This window comes from Dipodomys ordii, unplaced genomic scaffold (genome assembly GCF_000151885.1).
Source record: "Dipodomys ordii isolate 6190 unplaced genomic scaffold, Dord_2.0 Scaffold123, whole genome shotgun sequence".
Taxonomy (NCBI): domain Eukaryota; kingdom Metazoa; phylum Chordata; class Mammalia; order Rodentia; family Heteromyidae; genus Dipodomys; species Dipodomys ordii.
Genome location: NW_012267339.1, coordinates 847883 through 856543, shown reverse-complemented (window position 1 = coordinate 856543; position 8661 = coordinate 847883).

Sequence of the window (8661 nt, the reverse complement as noted above, 5' to 3'; positions counted from 1 at the left end):
TATTTGCAATATCTACTATATGTCTGAGTCAAGCAGAAAAGGTTAGATAAGTTGATGTTAGGGAAATGAACCCTAAGATATGTATTCAAATGTTTTTTTTCTTTCATGTGATTGTTTCTAACACATAAGATTATTTCTTTGTTGCTTTGTATGTCCCTCCCCCACAGTATAACCCCTGCTTTCACTGTCTTTCATGTCGGTATAATTTGTGGAGGGGAAGGGGAAAAACAAATCATTTAAATAGGGATACAGATAGACCCATTGCAACAATGAGATATACAAGTCATTATGTGGAAAGCAAACTTTACAACTTTGGTGGGGGGGCTGGTGGAGCGGGGAGGATTGGGGGGGGGAGGATGGGAAGGGATGGGAAGGAGAAACAAAGGAGGAGGCTACAATGCTTGATAAGAAATGTACTCATCTTGCCCATGTAATTGTAACCCCTCTGTACAGTATTTTCACAATTTAAAAAAAGAAAAATAGACAAATATAAAAATGAAAGAAAATATAAAAATAAATATAATAAAGTAAAAAAATTAAAAGAAATTTCAATATAAGTACTTTTATTAATAATGAAATATAAATATAAAATATAATACAATAAAAAGAAATAAAATTATATTTAAATAATCAAATTTTAATAAAAATATAAAAATAAATCTGAATTTTAAATATAAAATAAAAATGAATGCAAAAATAAACAAAAAATAAAAAGTAAATATAGATAATTTTGAATAATATTAGAGAAATGTTTTTGTGTTGATAGAAAATGCTCCATAAGGATCTCTGTTGATAAAGGTGATTTCATCTTTTTATTTGGTTGTAGGTTTTGGGTTTTTTTCTATCACTTCAAGTTCTTGAAAAATTTCTTTTGGTGACTGGTCAAAATATTTTCTCTATGGCTCATTATTTGTGACTGATTTTTCCAGAAAAGATGTGTTATAGCTTGCAATACAATCTCTTCATAGTTGCTTCTTGTTTTGTTGCAGCTGGTGTTGAAGTAGAATTTCTTTTTCTAGCACAGGTATCTTCCTTAGTGCTTCCAATCTCTTCTGTTGTAAGTTGGGGTAGTTTGTGTGGTTTGCAGCACTGCTTTTTGTCTTTCCAGTTTGTTAACTTTGCCTGACTTATGAAGCACTTGACTATGTCCTTAGAATACACCCATTCATATGGATTCTGTGGTTCACTTGAGATGGAGGCATGAGGACTGGAGGAGGTACTAGGCACCAACTCTGACTGCATCCATATTCAGTTCTTCAAGTTGAGTCACTTCTTGTGGTTTTTCTCTTGGTTTCAGTATTTCTTGAGGGTTAGGCCGTTCTGTGGTTTCTGCAGTTGGCCATGATTTTGACTAATAATGATACCTTTAATTTTCAGATAGCACTCATCTGCCTCCATCCATTTAAGTTTTCCTGGTTGAAACATGGTAGGCAGAAGTTTAACTCGGTGTGAAGCACATATTTTGCTGATGAGTCATCCTTGACTGGTATAGGTTCTTCAGTTTTCAGATTATCCCTGGCAGCCAAAAGTCCATTGGGTAGGGTTCTAAAATTATTTTCATGGAAGCCAGGCACTGGTGGCTCAGGCCTGTAATCCTAGCTACTCAGGAGACTGGGATCTGAGGATCAAGTTCAAAGCCAGCCCTGGCAGGAAAGTCCATGAGACTCATTTCCAATAAACCACTAAAAAACCGGAAGTGGCACTGTGGCTCAAGCGATAGAGCTCTAGCCTTGAGTCAGAAGAGCTCAGGTACAGCACCCAAGCCCATAGTTCAAGCCCCACGACTGGAAAAAATATATATTTTCACTGAAAACAGTGGGCAAAGATAATTCCTTTGCCCTAACAGGTAAAAGTTGGATGGATTTGCCTGCTACTTTGGTAGCTAGCAGTTTGATCTGGGATCTTGGTGCTCTCAGTGGCCTTGTCCACTGTAGTGTTCTGGGCTGAGTTCCAGCAGTCTGGATGTCCACAGTTGTAGCCTTAGGTGGGGGCTATTAGTTTCTTGCACACTCTTGCTGAGCAAGGTGATCCCAGCTTGCTTTAAATCCTCTACTCCCAAAGTAGCTTGGGCAGTCTTGGTTCTAGAGTTGCCTTTCTTTGTTGTTTGGAGGTTTGAGGTTTTGTGTGCAATCTTGGTGGGGGAAGCAACCTTGCCCCATTTCAACAGGTTGGCTGCACCCCTATCAGCCAGGTGTTCAGTGGATTGGTCCTCATCTCTGCTGAGGCTCCAACCAAAGGATACCCTCTTAAGTGATCTTTGAGGAGGTCATGCCTAATTTAACATTATCCACTGATGAAATGGTTTCTGTGGTAGTGTCTCCTACAAAGTTGCTCTCAACTCTGAGAGCTGGCAGGTGGTTTTGTCAATAGGATCTTTAAACCTTGTCCCTGCAGTGTTTGTGTAATCAGAGTGACAGGCACTGGAGACTTCTTGTGCTGTTTTCCTGGGTGCCCTTTCTTGGAGTGTGTGGGGGCTGGGAGCAGTGCTCTGCTTGGAGCCTTACCCAGGGCAGCAGCAGGTCTTGGATCTTTGCAGGGGCTCCGGTTAGATTGCCCTATTCTACTGACCTTGGAGGAAACCTTTCCTTTCCCTGCTTTAGTATTCTGGCTGCTGAATATTTTTTGGCAGTGAGGCTACCAATGACTGCTTTTAATAGGAAGGTGTAGGGGATGAAGACCTGGTTAATTTTCTTGTCTTCCAGAAGATGCATGGTTCAGTGATATGATGTGCAGTGGAGGTAAGCTGCCCCAGACGATGACTGGGTGTCCTCGGTGATTATGCTGTTATTATTGCTGCTTTCGGGGCAGGGGGTGTACAGCGGGCGTTGCTCTTCAAGTGGGGAAGTGTGCTGGGTCTGGCTTGCTCCTCGCGGGAGGGGGCAGGGTGTGTGTCACATTATATCCTTTCATTCGGGGACAGAAATCTAGTAGGATCTTAGTCGATGATCCTCCTGGGTAGCCACAACTGGAGGTTTTTGTACACTAGGTGGAGATTGGACGCATATAGCCAGGAGAGTCAGCGCAGAATATCCTCCTGGGTGGCTGAGACAGGAGGGCCCTCCCCCTTGGGGAGATTGGATATTTTACAGCAACTCACAAGAAATTGCACAAATGATGCTCCTGGGTGGCCTAAGCAGGAGCCCCAATTGATGTTTTATGGGATGCTGTGTCCCCTGGATGGGAGCAAGTGGGTGCTGGGTACCTATGAAATGCCCCAGAGACTCTGCACAGATGAAACCAATAGGTGGATTCCTGGGGGCTCCACCCTCCGGCGTTTGGGGCCCCGCGATGGTGGTGTACTTGTTGGTGTTCTCGAGCCAGGAGGGGGCGTGAAGGTGGCCATCTTCGGTGGCAAAGGCAAGGGATGATTTTCTACGGCTTTTGTCCTACACTGTGGAGACTCTGGGCAGGGGTGGGAATTGGCCAGTGTCACTGAGCTCGGAGGATCTGCGTCCAGCCTGATCCGCGGTCACAAGTACACAGCCTTGGTGGAAGATGTGAGCACACTGGCTGGTGTCGATAAGCCACAAGGGTCTGCGGACATTGCGCTCCTCCACGGCATACATAGGAGGCCCCCGGGGATGCTTTCTGGGGACTCCATCATCCCCTAAGAGGGGGCACAAGGTGGATGTTGAGCAGCCAGGAGGGCCTGCTGAGATAGTCCTCCCTCCTAAAAGCCACGGGATCCCCTGGGAGGCTCTCCTCCTGGGGGCCCACAGTACTGGAGTACCTGCGGTATGTTACAAAAGATGCTCTGCGCAGGGCCGCTTCCTGGCTGTCAGTCAGAGTCGCCCCTGCGGATCCGGATCGCTGCCTGGTGGTGGTTTGGCCTGGTAGTGCTCCTTGTCCATTGCGCTCCATTGCCAAAGGCAATGTTGTCTGCCCTGTGGACACCCCTTTAGGGGCCCAGGGCCTGGGGGGGGGGCTCGGGCTCTACAATCTAGGGCAAATTAAGTCAAAAATGTGTAGCTGCCAAATCCAAGGAATGAGCTGTGGCGTGTACCTTGGCTCGGGCTCGCTCTCTCTGTCTCTGTCTCTCTCTCTGTCTCTCTCTCTTCCTCCCTCCCTCCCCCTCCTCCCCGTCTGTCTCTCTTGTCTCTGTCTCTCTCTCTCTTCCTCCTTCCTCCCCCCCTCTCTCGGATCTGAGGCAAATTCATCCTGCAAAAAGTCTGACCATCCATCTGCATTGTGACTCACTAGCTATTCAGGCCTCTATGATGCTGTGGGGTGAGACTGGGGAAAGATGGTATCACAAGTGACTGGGGCTGAGCCATGTACTTCCTGATCCTTTTCTTTTGGACTGTGGGTCAGTTAGAATGGCTCTCAGTGGTCTTTTCCACTGTAGTGTCCTGGGTTGTCGAATGAGTTTCAGCAGCCTGGATATCCACAGGTGTGGCCGCAGCTGACTGGGGGCTCTCAGTTTCTTGCATGCTCTTGCTGAGTAAGGTGGTCCCAGCTTGCTTTAAATCCTCTACTCCCAAAGTAGCTTGGGCAGTCTGGGTTCTAGAGATTCCTCCCTTTTCTGTTTGGAGGTTTGAAGTTTTGTATACAATCTTACTGGAGGAAGCAGCCTTGCTCCATCTCAGATCGTTGGCTGCATCCCTATCAGCCAGGTGTTCAGTGGTTTGGTGCTCAGCTCTGCCACATGTCTGTGAGGTATTGAGTAAACAGAATTTATTGAAAATAGCTCTTATATATCTTTTCCCCTCCCTCCCTCCCTCCCTCCCTCCCTCCCTCCCTTCCTTCCTTCCTTGCTTCCTTGCTTCCTTCCTTCCTTCCTTCCTTCCTTCCTTCCTTCCTTCCTTCTCTCCTTTTTTTCTCAGTCCTGGGGCGTGAACTCTGGGTCTAGGCACTATCCCTGAGTTGCTTTTGTTCAAGGTTAGTGCTCTATTACTTGAGCCACTGTGCCACTTCTGGCTTTTTCTGGGATTAATTGGAGATAAAAGGATCACAGCCTTTCCTGTCCAGGCTGACTTTGAATGATGATCTTCAGATCTCATCCTCCTGAGTAGCTAGGGTTATAGGCATGAGCCACCTGCACCTTGAATTCCTTCCCTCCCTCCTTCCTTTTCTTCCTTCCCTCCTTCCTTCCTCTCTTCCTTCCTTCCTTTCCTTCCCTCCTTCCTTTTTATTTCTGCCTTCACTGGGACTTGAACTCAGGAGTTTTTGCCGTCATTTGGCTTTTTATCTCAATGCTGCCTCCTATCACTTGAGCCACACTCCACTTCAGACTTCTTGCTAATGAATCTAGGGTCTCCTAGATTCTTCTGTCAGTGCTGGGTTTGAATTATGATCCTCAGATCTCAGTAACCTGAATAGATCACCAATATCTGCCTTAACAACTGTGGTTTGTTATGCTCTGATTTAACTCCTAAAAGAATAAGACATTAATTCATTAGCCACATGTGTAGACCAATCCTACCATTAGGACTCTAAGAAAAGGCTCAGTCCTATGCATATTCCACACTGAATTTGCTTCGTTTTTAGCATTTTTTTCAGTTATTATGGTCAGTTTCTCATCATTTTAACAAAAAGTAATCATTTTCCCTAAGGCCCATAATTTTTTTCCATTTATTTCTTAACTAAGTGACCTTCAGACTGCTTTAGCCTTTTAAATTTTACCTTATTTCATTTCAAATTTAGAACAAAATCAACAAAAGTTTCATTTCTTCTATTATAGTGCACTAGTGTTTCTGACCCTTTTATTCACTATTTAGAATAAAACTGCTTTCTAAATATTTTCCCACTAGTTATCCCCACTAGTAACTTAAATACCACAGATGTACTATTTAGTTGTTTATGTGCCATAGCTCTTTCTAAAAATATTTTTCTCATTATAGAAGTAATTTCATTCCCTTTGCATACAGTATTCTCATCTCCAGAATTCTTGCACTAAGTGGGGAGTGAGTACAGAAAAGGGTAGGAAGCAAGAGGCCTCTGCTATTGATAGGTTACGATGTCCCCAAGAAGAATGAAATAAAATGCTTTCTTCAAGCTGGGCACCAGTAGCTCACACCTATAACCATATCTACTCAGGAAGCTGAGATATCATTATGTCAGTTCAAAGCCAGCCCAGGCAGGAAAATCTAGTACTTAGAAAAATCTGGAAGTGGTGCTGTGGCTCAAGTGGTGGAGAGTTAGCCTTGAGTAAGTAAGCTTAGGGATAGAGACTAGGCCCTGTGTTCAAGCCCCAAAACACACACACACACACACACACACACACACACACACACAATGTTCTCTTCAAAGCTAGCATAGATGAAACTCTAACACTTTTGTTTGCTAAAACAGTTACCTGAGACAATAGACCTGATCCTATCACATGACCACAGTGTGTGGTTCTATGCTCACAATTTCCTATTCTCTTGCTAGGAGTTTCTTGAACTTCTTTTGGAGAGTATATCATAAGTCATATAGAGAAGATGAAAGGTCAGTGATTACAGTTCAACAGGAATCGCTCTGGGAGCCACATGTTGATTTTCCTATGTCAATGAAATGTGCCCTCCATAAGGATCTATCTCCTATTTGAACACTGTGTGGAAAAAACTAAATTTAAAGGATCAGTAGCATGGTGTTTTGCTTATTCCCTGATAGTTGACTGGCCTTCTCTTCCATTCTGTTTTTCAATAACTTTATTTACAAGGTCCATATTTACTATCTGAATAACTATTCAAAAGCATTCATGATTATGACTATATTGAAAAAACTCTTATATAATTAAGATCAATAATGTAGTCAAAGAGAACAATTTGCATGCCTGTTATTTATAGTTTTGTATAAAAATAACTGTATTAAAGTAAAATGTTTTAATTTTATTTACCAGCATCTTATATTTGGTAAATATATTCAGGATACAAAATAAAAGTACTTGAATACAATTTGTTGTTTTCTCACCAATCTTGAACATTTGAAGCTGCTAATTAGATTTTTTCTGAGAGAGATGACAATAATTTTTACTCTATTTCATTTTCTTTTAGCTTTTCAAAAGACTCAGGTAAAGCTCTGGTATCAGAATTGTCCAGCAAGGAAAGCTTTTGGAGATCACAATAGAAGAAACAATGTATTACTCCAATAAGTTATTTGTTCATTCTCAACATTTTCTAATTATCATTAAGTATCTATACAAAGGAGATGCCATTTAACAGTTTATGAATACAGTGCATCTTGATCAGTGCCACCCCTTTCAATATTCTTACCCCCTTCCCACCCACCCACCTTCCTTTACTTTGCTTTATTTTGAGGTATATACAATAATTTTTTATTTTTATTTTCTTTGTGGGTTGTGGGCTTGACCTCAGGGCTTGGGCACTATCCTTGGGCTTTTTCACTAAACACGAGCACTCTACCACTCTGAACCACAGTGCCCACTTCCAGTTTTCTGGTGGTTGCTTAGAGATAAGGGTCACATGGACTTTTGCCTGCCCAGGCTGGCTTTGAACCATGCTCCTCAGTTCTCCTGAATAGGATTATAGGTGTGAGCCACTGGTGCCTGGCTTACAATAAATTTTTTACTATGTTCTCCTCCCCCTTCCTTAGTTTTGACATTCTATTTGGCCTACTTGCTCATTTTGATCTGTTAACTTCTATACTTTTACTGACAAAGGAAAGTACCTTATTAACTCTAAACAAAAAGGAGTGTTGCTTTCTTTCCCATGGAGGTGGGTCCAATGGCTCATTAATATTCCATAATTAGAGAAGATATTTATATACGGACTCTGCCTATCACTTTCCTGACTCTTAACCAACTTCCCTAGTTGATACTTATCTCATGTTTCTCTGATACCAAATAAATAAGCTTTCATTAGGTTTATAGTTTTAAGTCTCTGGAACATATATTTTAGAAGATCTCTTATGAACACAGAAAAAAAGGAATTTTAATGTTGAAATGTATAGATGTCAGACCACAATAGTTTCAAAGCAGATGTATATATAAATTTAACTTTAATATAAAACAAAAGTAATTAAAAGTTAGCAGGCATTTTTATTTAACTGATATAAAAAGTTAGGACATTTTCTTTTAAGTTGTATAAGGTTTCAAAGACAAAAATAAAATCCTGATTCTTCATCCCTTCCACAAGGCTGTGTTCACTTTGGAAAATAATCAAAGAAATACCTTAGTGTGATATTTGTACTTTTAAGCCACCTAATTCAACTTGGTCCTGATAGCTCCAAGTTTCTCAAACACTGAGCAGAGACACAAAACAGAAGCACATCTGGCTCCCAGAACTTTAGGGTACCCTTTACATAGATTGTTAAACTGATAACCCCTAAAACAGGAGGAAATGATCTTTCCTCATGTCTATGTTTATATAAATACATTTGTGGCAATAATATAAAATTATATAAAAATAATATAATAATATAAAATTATATAAAAATAAGGTGGTATTTTACATTCACACCATTTGTTAGCCTAATGGACAAGTAAGGGATACCATTTCATGCTCTATTGATTTCTCTTTTTAGTTTCTGTCTAGTTAATCAAAAACTAATATGTTTCCAGCTAATAACACCTTAAAAGTCCAAGACCATGTAGGGTCAAGAGAGACTTGCTAGCCGGGCGCTGGTGGCTCACGCCTGTAATCCTAGCTACTCAGGAGGCTGAGATCTGAGGATCGCGGTTCAAAGCCAGCCCAGGCAGGAGAGACCGTGAGACTCCTA